The 24505-nt window shown below is 39.4% G+C and overlaps 1 protein-coding gene across 5 annotated transcripts in view; it reads left to right on the top strand.

The window, feature by feature from the left end:
• The window catches only part of Hr3 (Hormone receptor 3), an 83928-nt gene that overhangs the window by 36598 nt on the left and 22825 nt on the right, over positions 1–24505 (top strand). The window lies entirely within an intron of this gene.

Here is a 24505-nt window from a genome sequence, read left to right on the forward strand (position 1 = left end):
CCAAAAACCTTTAATGAGATTAGCATTATAAATCATGAATTGTGCAGAGCTAATTAAAAATGTGATAGATTTTATTGAATACTGCTGGTAAAAGTAAAATATTAATTGACGTTGGTGCAACTACCGACGCGAGCGCAATTGCGCGTGGTTCAAAGGTATCCATTGCGAAATCAATGCATGGTCGTCGTCTCCATCGTGATCGACGTTCGATACGTATACTGTCGTATTATTAACGATCCTCTCGATTAAAACCGCAGCGCTTATACGACGTTCGATTACGTTCTCCTTTATTACACGACTTTTTTTTTAATACAAAAATTAATACGGCGCTATGCGTAAAAATAAAAGAAGCCAAGTGCGTGTACGAGTGTCTTTAATTATCAAGGCATATTGGTGGGAGATGGGAAATGGATGAATTAAAATTTACTTCCGACGAGTAACACATTAACACTGCTGAATTAATAAATTTAAGAACTACTTTATTTTCAAACAACGATTAAATAATAATAACGCTGATAATCAATAATTGTTTAATTTAGCACGTTAAATTATATACGTATACATTTATTTGCATGTTATAGCACTTCAATTATACTTATATTAACTGAAATTAATTTTGCAATTTATCCCTACGTGACGCAAAGTAGTTCTTTAATAAACGTGAACCAGAAGTCGCTGCAGGATAAAAATTTTTGGCTAAAATTTTCCTACAATCTTCCCCGCCCGAAGTAATTATATAACTGATTATTTTAATTGTTTCTTTTTTTTTTTTTATTTGAATCGTATTTTTGGGGCGACTTTGCAAGGGCGGCGTAAAGTCGCCGAGAAAACGCTCCCGGTTCCCCGCGTCCTCGCGCGTCTTCGCGTCACGATATTACCAGTCGGCCTCACACGGGCGTTCTTCTTACGGAGTTTTGCGCAACCCGTTCTTACGTGGGTACTTTCGCTTTGCATAATTCGCTCGGCATCGTGCGTTTCGTATCGAGTATTCGTATTCGGGACGACCGCGAAGCGCGATATCGTCACTTTCAGACATCAGTGAACCTTGTACGCTAAAAGGCAGATATGGCGACGGCAAGCTAGCGAACGTGACTTTAGCGTCGTGTGCGTCGAGTTTCACATGTGCCGCATGTATATACCGCGCCGGTCGGATTGTCGATGACTGATTTCTCCCCGTTCTCTCATCCCCTGCCTCTGCCGCTTAGGATTACGTACGCTAGCCGCTGTCGCAGCAGAAAGCACTATATCTGCCTTTCAGTGTACACGTGTTAGTTCTTTCTTTCCTCTCTCTTTCCCCCTTACAAACAACTTTCTTTATATTACGCGACAACATATTAATAGTCTCCAATGTGAACGAGAATGTTATTTTTTTTCTTTTTTTTCTGTAACTCCGTTCAAAATGTTCTGCACTTGGGAAACTTTTACCTTATTACGACTTTCTAATTATTTCTTGTATTTCATATTTCGGGGGGAAAGTTTTTAAGGTATCCTTTGCGTGCCAAATTTTATCATTTTAAAAAATTACTTTTCGGCCAATCAGTAAATTAAAAAAAAAAAAAAGAAAGAAAGAAAAAGGGTAAATTTGAGCATGACAGTAATAATAATTAAATAAGAAATTTGGTTTGATATCGAATATTTAGATCAGTTAAAAAAGAAAAAGGTATTAAAAAAATGACACATTTATGAAACAATACTTGTAAGGTGCTTTTACAGGTTCACTCGGTGACGTTTTCGTTGAATTAGCAACCTCGTTTTAGTGTTAATCAAGTTAACCTAGTTCCTACTTTATAGGTATCCGAAAAAGTTACAATTGTATATCAATATACTTGATAATAATAGAAAAATATATAAATCTCAAACGGATGTCGGATAATGAAGATATACCGATTGCATAATCAAAACCCTTGAATCGCGGGTATATCGCAATAGTAATTATATGGTATTTAATTCACAAATGCGATTATTCCTATTAGAACCGTATCGATAGTGGAAATACAAATCCTGCAAATACATTTTAAGTAACACCTTTATTATACAATTAAAATGTCCTAAACTTATCCGTCTTCTTGCTTATGACTAAATATTTTCAAATCAATTTAAAAAAATTTTTTAATTTTTTTTTTTTTTATTTTATGCACACATAAAATATTTAAATTTGGAACTAATATTTCTATAAACCATAAACGTTAATTAATTAAATGTTTTATACGACACTGCGTCCCAGACATATTTCAAATTGATTAGCATTAATAATTGTGAAAAATTTAAATTCTCCGTTGATTGTACGCGATAGAAAATTAGAGCTTTTTATAACTTTTAAATAGCAAGCTATTTATATCGAGTAAAGTAATTTTTAAAAGTTATTTATAATCTTTAACGAAGTATAGAAAATCAATCGTGTACATACATACTCTTCCAGATACCAATTAAAGATTTAATTATAACGTAGTAAACGAAGTGAAAATTTCTACTTTCTTGATAAATTGTAACATCAATTTTGTTAATCGTCCATGATACCGGGAGACGTGTTGATCACTTCGCGTGAGAAGTTGCAATCCCGTTGTGGAAAACTTTAATATGGGTTAGTGTAAATTAATTATATTTGATATACTATTTGACTCTAACGCGATACGAATTATTAAAGGCGTTCAACAAATTGATTTAGTCAATCGTAGAAGACATCAATCATTCGAACGTTTCTTCAAATAAATTGACTTGACTGCAACGGTTACTTTTATTTCAAGTATCAAATTTTAACTAAAGCGTTAACATTTTTTTTATATATATATATTTAATTAAGCTTTTTCGCGATATAAATCTTGAATATATCTTTTACGGCAGACGTTTATTATGTTGTTAGATCATTCAATATACATTTATTCAGTCATTGAGAAATCCTTTCCTTTTGCCGTGCATTTTAATGTTTATTTGAGTTCTTAAGTGGTTAAATCGACAGCGCGCGAAATGAGCGAAACGCGGCAGCGTGCATCGATTTCGCAACGAAGAACCTTCGAACCGGTCCGTTCGCTCCGAAAACGCGCCACCGTTCACCGTACAGGCCTATCTCACTCACGTGGTCGCAGCTTTCACTTGCGAAAAAATATCCTGACTGTCTGGCCGATGCCCGACGACAAAATCGATCGTAAGTTCGTCATCGTTCGTCGTTGGCATCGACACGTCACGTCGACGTTTCACTGAAACGACCCAAAGTGTCCCCAACTTTTCCCTTTCGCGTCGCTGGGAATTTCCATGTAACGTTACCGTTCACGAAGGGTTAGATAAGTAGATTGATGGGGATCTTATGAGAAATCTGGGACGAGCCCTTTGAGAGCGCTATAAGTAGAATATTTACATGACTAAAGCATAGCAATGAGGAGCGGTGATAAATTACAATTGTAAAAACGCAAAGAAACGATTAGTAAGAAAGATATATTAATACGTATGCAAACGAGAAGGATACATTATCCGTATATAGAATTTTTTTGTAACATAAATTTGGTGTTATTTAGCAATGTTATAAATACACATTAATATTGAATCTATTAAACGGCCAATGACACATAACAGCTCATCGATTAATTGTCGCAAAATTATTATTTTGCAGAAAATAAATGCATCTGTATTCAATGATTATCATATTATTATTTTTATTTATTTTTTATTTTTTTATATAATCAATTATAATCAATTATAACGGCATAATTATCCTTATCGCGTTGCCTCATTGAACAAAGATTGAAATGATCCTTGACCTAATAATTGTATTAAAGCGAATTGATGAATGTATTCTTATACGTTAATTAATTCATGTATACGTAAAAACAAATTACCGATCGGCTAATCTCCCGATCAGGTGGTGAGATAATACGACAGTACAAAGGCGTGAGTGGAAATGCATTACGAAATAGGCGAAAGGGATAATAGTATTATTGATGGTGAAAAAGCGGAGAATGCATTCTTCGGCTGGAAGTTGTTTACAGCTACGGTTATCTCGCGTGGCAAGTACTCGACTGCGCCTCGTTGAGCGCGTTTTATCTCGCAATTCCGCGACGATAATTCGCCCGCGATGCGAAAAGTCAATCGGCGACGCGAGAGAAGCGGCATCGCTCCGCCATTATCATTTGAAATTGTACGCCACCCTGCTAATAAAATATCGCGGAGTAATTTATTCATGGAACGGTGCGGCGGAATTTATTTCTACGTCACCGCCGTCGGTCGTCGTGCAAAGTGCAATCAGTCTCATGCTATTCGTTATGCTTTCATAACGATTCGCCGCCCTTTGACGTGCGGATTTTTTTTTTTTTCTTTTTTTTTTCTTTTTTTTTTCTTTTTCGCCGTTACATAATTTCCTCGCCGATACCCAATTTTTATTAAATCTGTGTGCCGTTTGTCGTTGAAGTCTTATTACGCATTCTTCGTTATTTTATCTATAATTCTGTAGGACAGTATAATAAAAATTAAACCCTTCTATAATTTTAGAAGGAGCCAACCGATTCTTTTTAGGAAAGCGTTTTTAAAGCTCACAAACGTATGCGAAATGAATGTACAATAAATATTAAAAAAAAAAATAAAGTGAGAAGCTAGAATGATACGAACAAATATTAAAAAAATAAAACTATTTGTAAAAAAAATCGCAGACGTAGCAGTCGCCGTCGTTGCTACTGCAGCTGCGGCTGCAGTTACAGGTCGTGGTGGTGGCGGCGACGGCGGCGGCGGCGTCGACGGTGGTAGCAGTAACGACGGAGGAGGACGGAGGAGGAACGGAAGCGTGGGTTCCCAGATCGATAGTTGCGCGGCCGTGCAACCGACGGGCGCTTCTCTCGTTGTGTCGACGTCGTCGACCACGACGACGACGACGACGACGACGATGCTGCCGCCACCGCCGCCGCCGTCATCGACGACGGCGAAACGTCGATACGCTCGCACGTGCACCGTTTCCGCATCGTCCGAAAGCGCGAGCGTTTCTCTCCGCCGAGAGATAAAAGGTTGGGTAAAGAGAGAAACGGGACGGAATGAGGGAGGAGGCGGGAAAAGGGAGATGTAAAACAATGCTTTACTGCCGTTTTGTAATATCCCCCACCCTCTCGCTCTCTGTGACGGGAGAGACGAGGCTTTCCGGCTCGTCGATGCAAACGCTTCGTGTTAATGGAGTGCAAGAATCTCCAACTCGTGAATACCGCTGGCTTTTCGTAAATACGGTGTAACGATCGGGGGCCGGCCGAGAGAAAACGCGCCGTAAATTTCAACGCGGCCGCTCCGTGTGCTTTTCGGCGCTGATATTTTCCAACGTAAAATTATCCGCGAAGCTTCTAGCGAGAACCCCAAAGACTTACATTTTTATTTTTCGTTCCTTCCTCGTTGCAAATCTCCGGCTTGTTTTTTCCGTGTTTAAATAATTCGTCGATGTCTTTTCAAAATCCCCTCGCTCAAACAGCACGTTATGTCGTCGATAAAAACGGAAATGTAATGGCAAGTCGATTGTTTTAGAAGCTGGCTATTTTGAAAAGCCCCGAAGTAAAACAACGCCGTTCTTACCACCCGGGCATTCGAAACGTAAGATCCAAGAATCGCGAAGTGATCAAGTTTCTAACGGCACTGAAAATCCCGCGGCTAAAGGGAAGCTTGCAAATCGCAGGATATGATATGGAAAAACCCCTCTTTCCCACCCCGGTAATGCCTTGCGAGACGTGAATGAGTTCAGTGTAGTTTTTACTTCCTGTGCTTTCGTGCATTGAAAATGTAGGGAATCACTGACATAATGTGTCGACGAGTCGGGAGATCCTCGAGGAGGAAGTTACGAAGCGACGTGCATGCGCCTTGGGAGCTAGCGCGAACCTCCTTAAAGCGGGATATCTCGATATCGCGTGAGCTTTAGTACACGCTGTGGTCCCATAGTAATAGGGTTCTCGCACGATTTGCAATATAAAATTTAATAAATATTACACTGCAGGAACTATCTTCCCATATAAATTTAACTACGTTACTTCTTTAGAATTTTACTCGTTGCTTATTAAAATAAGTAAAAAAAAAAAAAAAGAAATATGAGGCGGCATTTCTTTTTCTAATATTTAATATTAATATATTTTATTATGAAAAATTCAATTTCTGTAGGAATTTAAAAAAAAACCTGATATCTGATCGAAATGTACGACTCATCTGGAGTTATTTTGTTAAATGGAGTCCTCTCGGCATCGATTAAGGACGTGAAAAGGGAGCGCAGAAAGGGAAGATCGACTATACGATCACGGTGAGCTGCAATGCGATCGGATGTAGGACAACATTGCGAGCATCTTGGCTCACCGACATCGTTACCGATTTAGACTTATCCGTTCGGACATACCTGTACATACAAGCGTTGTATCATTAGGCTCGTTAGCGATGTCCTTGCAACTGAACGTCGGTTTATCTCCAGTAAAGCATCGGAAAGTCGAGATCAGTTACGTATCGAGTTACTTTGCACACGTATTTCTTTTTTAACGTTTCTTACATTACAAACAGAAAAAAAAAATAATACAAACTTTGAAATATTTTAAACGTTCTTAGTAATTATTGAAAAAAATTTCGTAATATAATAAAATATAATCATTGTGTATAGAACTAAATATGGATAAAAAAATGCAGTACGCATTTATGTGTGTGAAAAGTCTCGTATTATAATTCTTTCCGTGACAAAATATATTAATAAATTAAAATGGTATTCAATATAATAGATTTAATTAGAGAATTTAAGGGACCTTTTCAAATTCAAAATTAATATTACCAAAAATTAAATTTCTAAAGTAGCAATAAATAAAATGTTAATTTTTTTTTTAATTTACAAATTAATTGAAAATTTTAATTGTTCTCGTCTGAATGGCTTTTCCTAAAAACTTGCTCATTAAAAAGACTGACGTACTGTTATTGCATACTGTTTATGAGAAAAGATAACGTTGACACGAACTTTCACTGAAGAAACATCGTCTCGGGATTTATCGGAGAAAATGTTGTCCAAGTTTAATGTAAACCTTACGTAATACATTGTATGAAGAGGGTAGCTCGTAAGAGGGTCGCTGCCGGAACTATGCAAAGGGTGGAGCGGAGGAAACGAAATGAAACGGAAGCAGAGCAGGCTTCGAGATAGAGCCTTTAAATATCCCCATAAGATTGAGAAATCGATCGCGTTCGCCCGTTCGCACGGTTATAAAATTTGAAAAACAAAATTTTGAAACTCGTGACACGAATATACCTTTTCTATTTCTGAAGTACAATTTAATCATGTGCAGCAAACGGCAGAATATATTTGCAAGATGTTCCAGTTTTACAAAAATAATAATTTAGATCTGTGAGAAATTTTTAAAGTAGATCTTTTTTTTTTGCCGAGCAAATTTAATTGAACTATTACGAAAATACAATTTGTAATAATAGCCTTAGAGAAGAATCTGATCTCGTAATATCCTTATAACAAACTTTTAAATGCGACGAGAAAGACGTCAGGATATTTTGCTAAATAACGTGTGAAGAAATGAAATATTGCATTAGCTTACAATTTACTTTTAATTATTGGCGAGCTCGTGCCATCTTTCGAAACAGTATAATTTCGTTTAAGAGGGGATTAAGTTCTTCAAATCGTTAACACGCATTTTTCAGCGCAGTAAAAGACCGCGGGGGGGGTGGGTTTAGCTTTCAGCTGTACGGATAATGCATGCTTGTAACGGAAGCACGGAGAGGACGGCGCGGAAGAGGGTTGTTGCAGGGTGGAGAAATCGATTCCTGGGAGCGTCGTGTTTACTCGATGTCCGTGTCGCGGCGCATTGTCGTTGCGATTTCGCGCTCGAGCACGCAAACTTCGTATTTTCCTGCCTACAGCCATACACGGTGCAGACAGAGAGCGAGAATAGAATAGAGCAGAATAATAGAGTTTATGGCCTATATATCACTAGGACGTTTCATCGAGAACTTGAAACTCGAAAGGAACGAAGGGAGGGAAAAAAAAAATCTAAAAATATCTTAAAGAAGAAAATATATAAATATAAAAAAAATCATGCATACGCGTGTGCGTATCTCGCGTGCATTACGTGAATTAATATATGTTTTAATCTAGAAAGAAAATTAATATCCTCGGAAGCGTGATAATAATATAACGAATGGAGAAAATAAATTGGCGGTGCAAATACAAATTGATCGCACGAAATACAATAAATGTAATAAAATTAAGTATTAATGTAATAAGCGTGTCTAAATAAGAAACATCGGAGGAACGTAGTTCGTTTTAATGAAATTTAACGGTTTGAAATAAGACGGTCAGACGGGGCGAAGAGAGAACGGAGCGAGAATAAGACAAGGGCGAGGGGGGGAAAAAGGGGAGCCCGAGAGAAAGACAGCCAGGTTTATGTAATCGCATCCTGCGTGAATATGATAGTCAGATCTCGTCCTGGTGCTTATTTACGTACAAAGTACGCAACGTGACTGTCTTTTTTATTGGGGCCGCGGTAAAGGTGTTGCGTAGCCGGCAGACTTTAAACGGTACTACAAAAAATTACAAGAAAGAGAGAGTTCGCGATCATTATCGCGTTTGTTGCTGCCAATAAGCTTCTGTCAGTAATTATGGCGATTAACAAGAACGCTGCTTAGCGGTCCATTGATCTTTCCAAAGGTAAAGGTCCACCCCTCCAGCATTGTTACGTCATTGCGTTTGGTGTCACGACATCCAATGTCACAACATAAATCACTAAAAACGAACGTTTCGCGCGGTGATCGTGGCAATTAAAATAGTAAAGGACATGCCTGTTTTTGGCATTCAGAGCTGAGAAGGCTCGACGCCGCACCTGCATCGCGAAAGAAAAAAAAAAAAAAGAGAGAGAGAGAGAGAGAGAGAAAAAAAAACGGAGAAAAAGAGAGCAGCGGGGAATCTCTTTTTCTCTTATTTAATTAGAAATTCTATAATCGCGCGAGACCGATTTTGCTTTAAAGAAAGCTTTATCGATTGAAATAATAACGCCACGAGGCTTTCGATCGCGTCACACAACTTTTTAATACTCAACATTAGATCAATACCGCGAAACGAGAACGGCCGATGCCGTTCTATAACTCTGAGGTGAAAGAACGAATATCCTATATATGTATATGTACATTTCCTGCCTTATGCTTGTAAATTATAGAATAGCGTCGGTTGTTCTCAAATCTTTAGTAATTGATATATCCCCATTCTTCCAGTAGCTATGCCTAGTAAAAAGTCGACGACACTTCGCGTAAGGAGGATCGTTTTCAAGCGTCGATTGGGAACCGTCATTTCGCGTGGTTTTTTTTTTTTAATTTTGTTATTGCTCACGTACAAAGAACGAGGAAAAAGTACGACCGCGGTGCTTTAAAACGAATAAGCTTTCCGCAGAGAAAAGGTTAATAGAAAAGTAATTTCCTATCTGTCTGATATACGTCGAATAGAGTCGGCTACTAAACGGAAAATACCTAGTATAGCGTAATACCTGTCGCATAATTCTACCAGTCTCGCAATGACACCTGCCATTTTTACCTTTGGTTGCACGCAAGAATATCCCGTAATCTTACAGACGTTGTCGAATCACGTATGATTAGAGAGACGAGAAGCTCGAACGACCCCGCCTTACTCTCACTAAAAAAAAATTTTTTTAATTGATCCATCGGAAACGTTAATTGCATTTGATAATTACACTTGGAATATTTAAAGCGCACGTTATAACTATTATTACGTAATTATAAAATAAAGTATAGAACTAACAGATCGACTTGTGATTAATCGGGGACTTAAAAGGGATCAAAAAATAAAACAAAGAATAGAATCGACACTATATTTTACTTGACACCGTTTCGTTGTTACTTATACCATGAAGGTACTAAATTTGAATACGTAAATAAATATCTAATATTATAGTGTCAATATATATGCAGAAGTGTGTTAATTATGTCGATATATGCTGAAAATAACATATGTCATCTAATGAAGCCCTTGCTGATTAAAATTTCATCACGCCCGTGCCGCAAATATATCCCTATTCGATATGAGTCGCGTTTTACATTTTATCCAGGTGAAACCGCATGTGTTCCTTGTGTTACGTAACGCTCATATTAATTTTCAAGTATACGTCATCTAATATATATATATATATATCCCACTTATTCCACGGCCTAATAACGAGTAATACAAAATTATCGCAAACTTATTCCCCCCCTTCCCTCCCGCGATGTGTGGCGCGTTTCACATTACAATTCGAGGCAACTTTATACGAGGCACGGCGGCGCAACAATAGCAATAAAGAAAACAATACGGCGCAGTAACAATAATATCGCGGCTTTCGCCGTGTTACCGCCGACACGAACCGGTCGCGGTTCGATACAAGATCGAACGCCTGTCGCGAGGAGAAGAGAGGATCGAGAACCACTGCACGAGCAGCCTTGGCTGAAGTTGTCGAACCCGCGACCCAGTTACACGCTCGCGCTAACACACGCGCGCGTCACTCACCCACACCTCTCGGAGGTGCATGCACTGTGCAGTGCGCGCCGATGCGCGCACGCTGCGGCCCCCCTCGCTCGTACCCCTGCCGCCCCGACGCCTCGAGCTCGCGCGCGCGTTCGTCGTCGCACCCCCCCTCGTCCCACTTTCCGCCTGTCTCTTCCCTCGCGCGCTGACTCGCGCGCGCGCTGCCTCACACGCTCGCCTCGCACCACGCATCGTCATCGCCGTCATCGACTTTCCTCCGGACTTTCGGCCTCTCCTCTCCGTCGGCCGCCCTGATGCAGAAAACGGACGGTCCGCGCGGCGCGTCCGTCAACCCGCTTGCCAAAAAGGTGCGTCCGCGGGACTGATAATGGGAATCGCCGACGCTTACTCTCTCGCGCTCTCCGCTCGACTCCGCGATTTTATTATATTATTTTTATTTAATTATCGATCTTCTTTGAAAGAGATATTTGTGTTAAGAATATCGCCGTATCGTCGTACATCGCGCTTCGTTTCTCTTATATAAATGTTATCACGGTTAAATTTATTTTATTGAATATGGATTTGTTATATTAATTTATATGGAGATTTAGAATTAGACCTTTCCCAGCCACTTTTCTAATATCTCATCGCCATTACCGCACGACATGAATTATATTTTTCTCAAACGAAAAATATGCTTTTGATAAATAACCTAGCGATAATTCTATAACTGTTTGTACGTAACTAGATTTAATTTTTCTAATGAACTGTTATTCCTTTTCTACAAAAAAAATACCCTCATTTTCCGCGGAAATAATTGAAACTGTTAAAAAGCTCGGAGTCTGTTTCGGTGTCTGCGGATACTGGATGTTTACCACCGTTGTGGCAAATTACCCTCTTTCCCGTAAAAAAAAAAAAGAATCTCTTCCCGAAAAAAAATGTTGGACAATCCAGATTTTCCAATTTAATTTTTTATATATATTTTGATAGATTTTTTAATATTTTATAATAAAAAGATAGAATTTTTACGCGATATCCATAAATAATGGTTAATAAAAATTTGACTCTTCTCTGATACGAATTACTGACTGTCTCGATACATCTACAATATCGATCATCTCGCGAAAAGGAGTTTCTTAAAAAAAAAAAAAAATTGTTGCGTATCCTTTATCGCTCCTCTTATTGCGCAACGTAAACAAAGCCTACGTTTCTCCGACAACTCTCTTTAATCGTCTCACCAACGAAAATGGAAATTGCTGTTAAATAGAAATAGGATATCGTGTAGCGCGTCAATTCTACAGCTAGATTCTAAGGTATAATATTAAAAAGTTAGCGCAGCTCTTCGGAATATAAAATACCGTAGTCTGCTTTTAACTTCGTGGTTAACCTACATTCTACGGGTAACGAGGGCGTCTACCAATATTAAAGTCCGTTTATTCGCGTACATCTTATCGATCGTGCGTTTCGATCGACTTCACGTATGTTGCATTCCTGCGGTGAGGGGCGATGTACCATTTTCGAATAAACCTTACTCTCGACATTTTCGCGTTTACCCTACAGCCGTACCACCGGCAAACTCGAATTACCGAATTAAATATTCCAATTATACACAACCAAAACGCCAACGTGAAATCTTCATCGGGGTGCATCTCGCCGCGGTGTCGATATCCCGCATTTATAAAATTCATAAGGACCTGCATAAATAAAACCGACAAAGTTCCCATCCTCGAGAGAGTTTGATTTCAATCGATGTAAATAAATGTGTACCGTGTAACGTTTATTATATCCCTTCGCGCTTTTATGAAATATTACGAAGTGTCTCTCTTTCTTTTCTTTTTTTTTTTATTCTCGAAATGTTTGATAGATTACGGTAACTGTTGTTCTAAAATCACATTGCCAAAATCAATAACCCTTGAAAGCTTATTAGGCGTTTTGTACCCGCAATTGGTTTACAACGTTGCCCGCTTGTAATATTGCGTGTAATATCAGTCATTACATGTGCAATTACTCTAACGAGAAAAGCGATCACTCGGTGTAATGCACGTCGAATCGCTGCCAGAAACGTTCGCGCGATCAACCAATTACTACGTCGATTACACGCGCACACCCACGTGTTTGCATATAACGCTTGGCCCTGTCATTAAGCAGCCGGCGGTTATAAAACTGCAGCGATCTCTCGATGGCGAACGAATTGTATTATTAAATGTCTCACTCCGTCACGTGCAAGCTTTAATTCTTTTTCTTTTTTTCTTTCTTTCTTTTTTCTCTTTTTTATTTTTCGTTTCCCTCGCATAAACCGCGTGTAAAGCGCGAGATAAATTAAAACAAAGTCCAGCAGAAATAAAAAGCGCCTTGCATAAATTAATTCTACGAACAAACGTCTCACGTTAAAAATATTTCAAACGGTTCAACTATATTATTTACAATTGTCACTCGCTGTTGAAAGTATTCCGCTTGCGTTCTATTACGCAGCGCACTTTACAGGGAATTTCCGATTGCAAAAAAAGAAAAAAAAAGAAAAAAGAAAAAAAGAAATTCGCGCGAAAAGCGTGGTACGTAAATGAAGTACGTATATTGAAGATTCTAGGCGCGGAGTTATTAAGCAGATCGAATAAGCCCGGGGGTACGTGTTCGCTACGGAAGTTTTTCACGCGTGCCCGGATTCCCCGACGGTCGACGGACGACGATGCGGCTGACGTAAAACGTGAGAGTCTACGAGTGAGCCGCGTAGGTGGATGCAAGTATGTAGGTACGTGAGAAGCGACGTGGGCGAAGCGTTGCATTGCCGCCACGTAATATTCAATCATGCATTTCACCCGCGCGCGCACAGAACCTTCGTTTCGCGGCGAAGGCGACGATCCATCAGTAATTCTTGAATTTATCGCGAGCTGATATTTATTATCTCCATTCCGTGACGAAATAAACACATATACGATCTGTATAAAAGTTATTAATGGATCGGTCTCCGCGGATTACTCAAAGCGAATAAATAACATTCAGATCAAAGGGTGCTGAAAAAGAGAGAGACAGAGAAAAAACTTTATATCAAAATTTTGATACGTTTCCCTTTTTTTCAATTACTGTAAAAAATTTTTTATTTTTATAAAATAGGATGTTACGCTGAAGTTTACACTAGATAAAAATTCGCGTGGAATGTTGCTAAAAAGATATGCGCCGCTATTTTAATACTGAACTCAAAAAAAAAAGGAAAGCTTTGTGTTTGAATACCACGCCGCTTGTTCTCTCTCTTTTTTTCTCTTTCTTTCTCTCACTCTCTCTTTCTCTCTCCTTCTCGTTAAAATATCGCGTTTCTAGACCACGACCTTCTCTCGCGAGCTCGGGACGGTTCATTGAAAATACCGGAATATCGCGTGCTTAATAAAATCCCATACGTATGCCATAGCGTTCGCTGCCAGCTATTACCGACACAACCGACGACGCTCGTACTTCGTTATTGCGCATGGGATCGCGGTACGAATGCGAAATCACCGAGGACTGTTCCGCGAACGCGCGCTCCTCGTAGAACCGAAAGTCGCGTTTTCTCGAGGCTCTGACGATGCGGCGGCCGCGTTGCGACACGAGTCGGGTAAGAAACTATAATCCGACTCGGCGAAAAAAAAAGAAAAGAAAAAAAAACAGGCGTATTCTAAGGACGAAAACGCAAAACGCGTTTCTCCCATTGTGCATTTCCCCGAGCAGCTTTCTGATTTGTCAAATTTAGGAAAAATTTTTCTGATAACTTCCGTTGTTCTTTCGATTGCGAGCCGATACAATCACGAATGATGATATATTTTATTAAGCGCGTTTTTATCTTTCATTGCTTAAATTTGTTACCTCAACTTTTGTAAACGCAAAAAAATGTACGATAAATTATTAAAAAAAGTGCTGCTTGAAAAATCGTATATGCTTCACGACGAGTGTAAGGTAGATTTTCTTATTTTTATTTCAACCCAGCATCGATTTACTAGAAATCATTGGCCACACGTATAAAATCCTAGAGAGAATTTCTTAAAAATAGATATCTGTTTGTCGAATTTAATGAGACGTGATTCTCGTCTTTTCGGAAAACGAACGAGTAACTTTTTATGCTTTAACGTTTTAACATAGTAAAATTAAATTGCACATTGTTTTCTTTTTTCTTTCTTTTTTTTTTTACTGTGATTACTGTTTCATTTGACTGTAAATCAGATTTACGCGTGACAATAGAACGAACGGCTCTTCGGTGCAGTAATTCAACTGCATGCACATGCTCGCGTAATATATATTCAAATATCCTAATTGTGTGCTCAATATTAAATGCACGTGGGCCGCAAGCACGTCGCAAGCGGCGTGCTTTCTAAATTTCACTGCACGCAACTCGCACATTAATTGTTCGCGTTATTTCAAACGAAAGTGACTTCGAAATTACGTAAAAAAAAAAAAAAAGAAAGAAAGAAAGCAAATCCAAAAATTGTATGCGCGTTAATCATCCTTTTATGCTTTTGTCACTTCGACTACAAAAAGTTTTGTGACACTTCGTGTATTCGCCGACCCTTTACAGGTTCATTAAATAAAATTTTGAGCAACGAGAATAAAAATTATCGCAAATAAAAGTAACAGAAGCGTATCTCCTTTCGCTCAGAAAAATCTGAAGATGCGGCGGCGACATGTAAGAAGATTACATTCAAGTCCTTGACACATATAAAAAGAATCGTTGTAGAAGGGTAAAGCGCAAAAAGACTTTTCGCACCGTGTTCGGCGGTCCAATCGAAGTCAAAGAACAGTTCTCCATGAAGTCGCACAGACGGCGGGCCTTGGAGAACTCCGCGGTGCAGAACGCGAAGAGGGGCGCAGAATCCGGCGTAAAACGACGAGAAAATCTACGGGCTTATTACGTAACTACGTGCAGTTTATATATTGGAACGCCAATAGTTATTACAGTGGTTGTAATACAAAAAGAATTTGTCTCCCTTAATTTTATTTAAATTAAAAATAAAAAATTGATAAATTCCGTCGATAAAAAAAATAAAAAAGTTCTAGCTACGTTATATTTAAAAGAAAAAAGATTAATAAAATTACATGTCGTAGAATATTTTAAATTTATTCTTAAGCCAAGGAAAAAAAAAGAACAAATGCTCTTAAATTTAATTGAAAACTACATGATTAATGTAAAAATTAATTGCGCGCATTTATTCAAAGGGAGTAAGTGTAAACGTTGCCCTTATTTGACAAGTGTTCGCTAATATTGTACGAAGTATTGCACATTGGTACTGTCGCGTTATGAATAATGTGATAATGGCAATATATCGCGGTGGTAAATGCAACACTCGAAATTTGAATGTCTGCCAAACAAGTTTTCTGAAATCGGCTTAATTTATTAAACTCTACACGTATATAGGCAGAATGAAGCGGTTCTCTTTCCGTATAAATATAATCCCGTGCATAAACATATTATTTTTGTGCCGCTACCCTTTCTAAAATTGGAATGCAAAGTGGCAGCAGCCAGTGTGTGCAATACATTAGTATTCGAAACGACAAATGATAGAATTCGATAGACAGCAGGTGTCACGTGTGCTATTTAACAACGTATGATTAACTATGTAACGTAGAAGCCGACACCGGTAATAAATATCGAGATTTTTTTTTATCGGCTCCAGGACGGTTACTCGTGTACCCTTTTCCTCTACTGAAAGGGTTAATGCTGTAACGTTATATAAAAAAAAAAAATAAAATAAAAAGAGCAGCCGGCGAAGGAGAAGATCGCGCAACGCGAAGCGCAAAAGAGCGAGAGCACGCATACACCGCTGTCCACGCGGCGAGTGGAGTCAGTAGTAACGGCGATGTGGGTCAGCCGCGGGGTGACCGCGAGGGGACCCCGAGGGTCGCCGAGGATCGACGGGAACAACCGAGCAGCAATCACGTTGCGCGCATCTGGGTCACCGGCGTAACAGCGCGTGCGCGATGAGGACTCCCGGTCGTTCACCGTTGACCAAGTTACTAACCTTCCGACACCCGGTCGCCGCTCGGTTCTCTCCTCGTATTGACCGCCGGAAAAACGTTGACTTTTCGCGCGCGCGGAGACCGGAGAGGCAAGGGAGGGAAGAGCGCACCACGAGCGCGCCTTCGTCCGTTGGAGCGACCCGCGTTTCCCCTCGCGATCTTTTTCTTCCACCCTTTCCGCCTTCCCCTCCCCCGCGCGGTATCTTGCGGGCCACCCCGTTGCAACACTTTTCCGCATTTATATCCGGCAATTGTGAGGTATCGATTTCGCGGGCCGGTTTTCCCTTTCGTCGTCGGTAATGCCGTGTTCGATGTCCCATAAAAACGCACCCTCCGCGATACACAGTACCGCAACGGTATATCGAGAAAAAAAAAAAAGAAAAAAAAGAATGCATTGACGATGCAAAGGGGTCGGTGTTACCGCTATACCCCTCCATCGCGCGCTCTTTACGAATTCGAAACGAGCTCGACGATTGATTCACGATTGCGAAGGCGCGTGTCATTGTTCCGATCTGCAATCGAAGTAAGATTTCATCGACATTGAATCGTTACGGCTCGATACCCGCCAATGATTGCTGCGTGGTTCGCACCGTCTTTCTTCGTCGCTCGTAACCAACGACGAAGAATACGACGCAAAACACGTACACAATTATGCACGATAAAACACAGTAATTTCAACTTAGTCATTAACGCAAAAAATATTATCTGAAGTGATACTAGCATCTCTTTTTTTACACAAATTTCTATCATTCCTAGCGAATTACACATCTCGGTTTATCGAAGCTTGAACCTGTTGAGGTGGTTTCTATCATTTCTTTATTTGAATCTCAAAGCTAAAGCGTCTTCGAGCGGAAGAGATTGTCATTAGGTCAGTTCAAGAAACAACAAAGATAAAAGCAATTATTTATCCGACATTAGCTTTCATTCAAAAACTCTTTTTAACAAGTATTTTATTCCTTTTTTCTCGGCAATATTTCTATAATATTATATCTGCACAGAAAATGTTTGAATAATTTTATTTAAAGATATGACAATTTTTCCCGCTGGTTCTATTAACGCGATATTTACACCAGGCTCGGATGGTGCAATTTTATTCTGCACAAGTCGGTCGAATCGAAGTTGTCATTGTATTCCGCCCGAAGAAGCTTGAATTTTATATACCTATTTCTTGAGGAGCGCAACTATTGCGATATGACGACGATAGTGTGCAGAAATAAAGAACAATAGGTACCAAGGCTGTGTCGGTGATCTTATGAAATATGTCTTCCTCGTTACACGAAGTGGATAATGGAAGACTATATCGCGCCGATATACGCGGCCGTCGAAGTAAACTGTTGTCTAAAACCGCGAGCTGAATTGTCAACGGGCGACGTAAACGGTATTACAGCGTAATAAATTCAACTCGTTTGATTCGTACGATTTGTCTCGCCTTTTTTCCGTTTCTTCTCTTTTAATTCGTACGTTTCTTGCTAATATTGGAGTATTTTTATTCGATTTCTCCTTATAAATTTTCCGCGACCACCTGCGCGCACAATTATTATAGAAGGCGAATTAAATTTGTCACTATATTTAGCATTATTATTTTTCGGTTTTCCTTATCAGTTTCTCTATCTTACGTTTTCATTAATATCGGTCTCGTTTAATTTTTTTCCGCTTGACCCGTTCAATTTATTTTCCAACGAAATAATGAACGTTTCACGACACGTCGTCTACAACTCGTACGGAAGATTTGCAACGTCCTTCGCGTGTAATCCGATAATCGGCAGATTTAATGCGGGATTTGTGTGAACAAGAGTTTACATAACGGACAATCCACAAGGAATAAGGTCTCTGTCGCGTTAGAATCGCAATGACGAACGAGGGTCCGATATAATCGAAGTCCTAGCACGCGAGAAGCGAAATGCCAAAAAGTAAAGGTTGACGTGCCACAGACGATGACACGATCTAGCGCAGCCTTCTCGTCGAGAGCTCCGAGACGCGGCGAGATCCAAGCGATCACTGGTAATAATCCTATTCGCACTTTCATCGATCGTCAGAGTTCCATCGGACTTTTAATAAGAATAAATACCCCGTTGTGCAAAAGTAATTGACGTACTCGTAAATTTCAAGATGAATTTCGGAATTCTAGGACGAAAGACGAAGCACGAAAGACGTAGGTTTAAAAAAAAAAATTATTTTGAAAAGATAGCGGATGATCCAGAAATATTTCGTTGATTCTTTCCTTTCCGGCGAATTTTTTTTTTTTTTTAATTTTTTTATCTAAAAAATGTCTTATCGTCGATTCGACGGATATAAATTGATCGTAGAGAACCAGGAAGTCGAATGTGCGCGAAAATAAACGGGCAACGTGCGTCCGGACGCATTCATAAGCGCGGTGCCGTTTAAAAGCGCGTTCGTTATATGCCACGCGAGGCACCAGCTATTCGCGTCCCACCCGGCCCAAATCCGAAAATCGTTTCGAATGCCGGACGATCTTGGCAGCGGGTCGTTTGTCGATCGGCCGCGCTCTGGCCGGCGCGTACCTGGTGACCGTCGGTGTGTCGCAAGTATTACCACATCTGGGGTGAGAAGGGAGAGGGAAGGGAGGGAGGGCCTCTCTTAAGGAAACTGTAACGGTCATTCTCGTCCGCGGTCGAGCGAGACCCTTGCGAGAGAGCGCGATAGAGCCAGTTGTGTTGTTCTGTGTGTTAAGGCCCGTCCGTCAGTTCGCCCATTGCCGGTTGCATCTCCGCAAAGTGGCGCAAAGTCGAGAGAGTTGCATAATTCTTTGGAAACCGGTCATCTCGTACCGGCCGTCGACGAGCCTCCCGGGCCGGAACTGCTTAGACGGCGCGTTAGCTTTTTGTGCCTCGCGAGTTTCTGAAGAAACATCTTTACAACGGATTTCTACTTAATTTTTGTTACAACGGCGTGAAGAGCATTTTTCAATGAATGAAAAGCTCAACTTTTACTTCGCCGTATGATTGAAATTGTTGAGAAGACGAAAATGTTTAATTTAACGGCGATTCTTAAGATTAGTAAGAAAAATCTAGCCGTCGATTATTACGAAAGTTTATTCTGTCGAAGATATCTTATAAATTATTAGAGAGGATCTAGAGTATATAAGTTATCATTTGATTTAAAAAGGGGGGAAAAAAAAAATTGACCTCATTACAGCAATTAGTTTTGATGTTTAACCTCTTGACTTTTACCGGTTTCTTCAGCTGCTAAATTAATCATTAGAAGTATTTTTAAAAGTATCACAAGTAAGATGATTATTGTATTAAATTTATAACTGCGACCTCGTTTTCATAATCATTCTCACTTACAAATTAAATCACGGCAATTAAATTAGCACCTGATTATTTTTGTGCGAAAAATGTATATATGTAATTTCACGGATATCATTTAATATTATATCCATCGCGGTGCTATTTATAAAATTTTTGTTAACCAATAAATAAATTTATAAATAGAACATCTTGATAATGCAAACGTAAACTATTTGAAATATTAATTTAGCTTTTAAGCTCTAAAGTAAATCACGAAAAATATAAAATTTTTATTTATTTATTAATCCAGTTTCAAAGTACTATAATATTCGTTGTTACGAATTATTTTATGATTTCTGGTAATATTATATGCACGTTAAAAAAAAAAAAAAAAAATATTTCCATTGACGAGTCTCGACATATAAAAATTAATATTTAGCAAAAATGTTTTCAACAAGTTTTAATATCTCTTGCGAAAGCTGCTTTATATCTTGAATATTACGTGATTATTTATAGTAGCAGATTTGTATAGTCCCTTTTAATGAAACCTATGAAATGTTTCGATAATTTTTTTAAATAAAACATAATAAAAAAAAATACGCAAACGTATGACTGAACGTGATATTTAGCTGAATTCGTAAAAACAAAATAATATAATACTTCGTATAAACAGTTAAACGAAATCAGTAATAAAGAATAAAGCATGCCAGCGATGTCACGCATCTTCGAAAAATAATGCGAGATAAAACGCTATTTTATTTTCATAAATATAAATTAATTTTCTCGCATCAAATGTTATCGAGTTGTTTGGAGCGTTCAAATTAAAGTCTCGGCACTGAAGAGTAATACGTGTTAAGTTGTTAGTCACAAATATGTCCCTTTGCGATTTAATCTTTAAACTCGAGTGTTGCTTTTATCGGGGCTTAAAAAACGATTGCCGTGCTTGACTTTTCGCGCCGTAGTGCGATATCCAGTTCCTAGAGTGCATTCATGGAGTCGGTGCATGGTCGTAGCAAACGTGAATCTCGACTCGAATGTGGGTCAGAGCGCAAAGCAATCGGTATGAAGGTAAGTTACAGTACACGCGACAGAGAAAATACAATTATTTATGGCGTATGACGGTCCCCTAAGAATATATATCAATTTGACATAAAATTTATACAGTATTTTGTTGACTTGACAACAACAGTCGTATTTCCCAATGTTTACGCAACTTTGTACAACAGATAAAAGGAGTAGATGCGGATGAAGAGTTAAAGAAATATTCTTCACGACGTTGTAAATTAATATGTCTGGTATTAATTCAGAAAAATAGAATACTTATGTTCTCGTCGCACGCGGCGTATATCGCTCGACAAATAAAAAAAAAAAATGTTATCACGAGGCATCGGGCTTGCAATCAATTTTTTGCTATCGCAACTTTATCGATAAACATTCGATCACGATAGCTATTCGGGAGAACATGGTTTTTTTTCTAATTAGTCAAGATATAAATGAAATTAATGATTTACTGTTACTATCGCGTTACGGTAATATCGTTTTGTAATATCAACAACATATTCTGCGATTAATGTTGATGCAAATGTTGCACTTCGATAACTCCGAGATATTAAATTTTTTAATTGATATTTGTTTATTTTTAGCAACTTCTATTAAAACTTCTGTTTACGTTGAACAACGAAGTTTGCATTACTTTAAAAAAAAAAAAAAAAAAAAAAATGAGAGAGAATAACTTTTAAATTTATTACCTAAACTACAATATCAGTTATCGTGAACAAATTATTATCGACAATTTTATATCGCTAATTAAGTTTTTTGGCCAAAAGATCAGAGGAAATAATTAAAACGCCAATTTGCACACGAGGTAAAATATTTAGACCCGCTACGTTTTATTTACTTGTAAAGAAGAAAGAATCACGCTACATTTTGACCCAGAAAATGAAATCGATAAGGCGCCGTTTAATTAAACAGTGCAATTTATACTGTATTATCCGTTTCAAGTGCATAATATTCTTCTAAAGTCCGAGGATCGCATCTCGAGCGTGCGATAAATTTCACATCTCCGCGTTCGCTTCCGCTTACGTTCTTCATCAGCGAAATGGGTTAATAAGAATAACCGTTTAGTCATCGCGATCCGCGCCGTCGAAATCTCGGTGGATCTCCCTACGATCGTTCGCCAAACAATGCGCGTCGCGCTCGTACGGCGGATAATAGACCCGAGAGTCGTTGAACTTCTCTCGCGGCGAGGCTTTCCGAGATGACGCGCGACATACACGCGAGCGGGTATCGCTATACTTCGCGGTTACGGCATCGCGGGCGGACTTGGCACGAATTACGCGTTCTTCGACGTTTATTATGCCCCGCTCGGAAACGGCTGTCTTAAAAGTTCGTCGTCTCGGGACCGGTCAAAAGTGACGTCAGTCCGAGGCGCTCGCGTTCACGCGAGCGAGTGAGCGAGCGGCGGCGTTAACCCTTTGCACTCAGGCGTATCTGCATTACATTCGAGCCGTTACGCGGCCGACCGGTCTGAAAAATATTTATATCTTTACCAGATGTATGACTCAACAGTTGTGTAAATTAAGCGTCTAGGCACGAACGAAATCGTTAATTAACATTAGTCGTTTTGATAATTAGACGTTGCGCGACGCATCGATTCGCATGTAATTGCAACGCCATCGAATAATAACGAATTAAAAGAAAAAAAAAGGGGACGGATTTAATAAAAGATTAGACATAACTTAATTACTTATAAATATTCATAGTAATAAAAAAAATTTTTATCTTTTTTTTTATGTAATAATTTTAATAGATTTATTTTAATATGTAATAATAATATTAAAATTCGAGTTTATTCGAATTCTATATTGTGTATTATGGTCGGTAAATAAATTTATATCGGAAATTTAAAATATTAAAAGTTTATCGTGCTTAAATTAATTTCAACGGGGAGGAAGATTGGTCCGAACTATCAAGATGATCTATATTAAGATTTTATGATGCTGCGAATGTGCGCGCGAGAGTTTATGATATCAAAATATTCCGGTTTTATTTGACGAAGATCAAGCGAGTGCAATGAGACCCACCGTCTTGCTCGGTTTATTAAACAAGCGGCGTAAACACGGGGATTTCAGTATGCGTAGTCACTTGCGCGCGTTTCGTTATCAAAAATCAGCTTATCTGCTTTATCCGTGGTATCGCTAATCTCGCACGCTGAAATTCCACGGCGGAAAAGGCGGACTGGCGACAATAACGACGACGACGACGACGACGACAACTTTGTAGCCGTGGACTCGCGCGTGCATACATATCGTCGCGCGAATATTTATTTGCGAAACGTATTTATAGAGTATTACGCGGTGCAGGTTGGCAACCTCGTGCACGGTTATGCAATAAATGAGCGAAGGAGCGAAAGGGACACGCCGAGGGCGAGGGGGACAGCGGAGGAAATCGCTCGGAGTGAGCGGCGAGTGCGAGAACGGAGGGACAGGGAGGCGAGCGAGGACAATGAGAAACGGCGAAGGAGGGAGACCATAGTGAGGGAATGAAGAGAGGAAGGAGTAAAATGGCGTGGAAAGAACGACGTGCGCGTGGTGGGACGTATAAAACTGGCGCGTGTTCAGGAAAGAACGGAGCATGAGAGAGAAAAAGAGAGAGAGTGAGTTAGAAAATATGAAGGAAAAATGAGGAGAGACTGAGGGATGGATGCAAGGACCGAGGCATCGAATAAAGGGTGGGACTACTGTCCTGTGAACGCAAGTGAAAAGGGACGAAGGGATGAAATCAGATAATGATGTCAACAAGAAAAGCGTGTATAATATATGGGAATAGAATTTCTTGGGATGAAATCAATGAGGTTTCATCTTCGCGTTTACAATTTTGTAGAAGCGCGAGAATAATGGCACGAAAAATTACACGATGAAAAGAAATCAAACACTTAAAAAATTTTATTTTTTTAGAACGTTTGTTAATTTATAAATGCATGAATTTGATTATTCGTAATTTATTAATTAGTTATTTTTAGACTGTTACATATCTTCTCGAAAATTTTTAACCTGCCTTTTTCATCTTTCAGTATTATAGATTCCAATATAAAAATATATTAATTAAATTTAAATAAAATTAACTTTTCAAATAAAATTAATAATTAATTAAAATTTATATTATTTGTAAATTTATTATCTCAGTACTTATTAAGTAAAAGAACTAAATGTTCAAAAAATGTTTTCGTTCGTCTTTCTCGCTGCCAAAGTTCTCATGTCCGCTTAAAAAAAAAAAAAAAAAAAAAAATACAGTTTAAGAGTTCCCACTCCGCTGCTGAATCTCCAAATTACACGAGCCGCGCGCTTCCCATGCAGGAAACACGATACGCGCATGCATTTAGGTAGCACGCCAGTGACCTTAACAAGGCGCACTAATAAAGCAAACGCGTCGCACGAGTCGAGATCGGAAAGCGCGCGCTACGCGTTCGTAGTCTCGTCGGTGCGGTTCTCGGTCGTTTTCGATAGCATTCGTTCCCCGTTGACGACGTTCGTCGATGTTCGCGAGCCTCCGTAACGCGCGGGGGCGGTGGGGACCGGGTGGCGTTGACGGGGTGGAAGAGGGGCGAAGGGAGCAAAGGGTGAGGCACTCGGCCATCATCAGCGGAGGCGCGCAGTTCAGTGACCCGCCGCATCGTCGCGTGATGAAGAGGGGGATCGCGGGGAGTTCTGACATATTGTGAGATGCCAGCCCGCTAACGCCGGTCCTCGAAAAACACCTCGTGCCGTCTCTCTCCCTCCCCCTACCGTCGTCGTCTTCTTTTTCTCTCTTTCCTCCACCTCTCGCCCCGTCTTTGTCTTTCTCG

Source organism: Cardiocondyla obscurior, linkage group LG06, assembly GCF_019399895.1.
Source record: "Cardiocondyla obscurior isolate alpha-2009 linkage group LG06, Cobs3.1, whole genome shotgun sequence".
Classification (NCBI taxonomy): Eukaryota; Metazoa; Arthropoda; class Insecta; order Hymenoptera; family Formicidae; genus Cardiocondyla; species Cardiocondyla obscurior.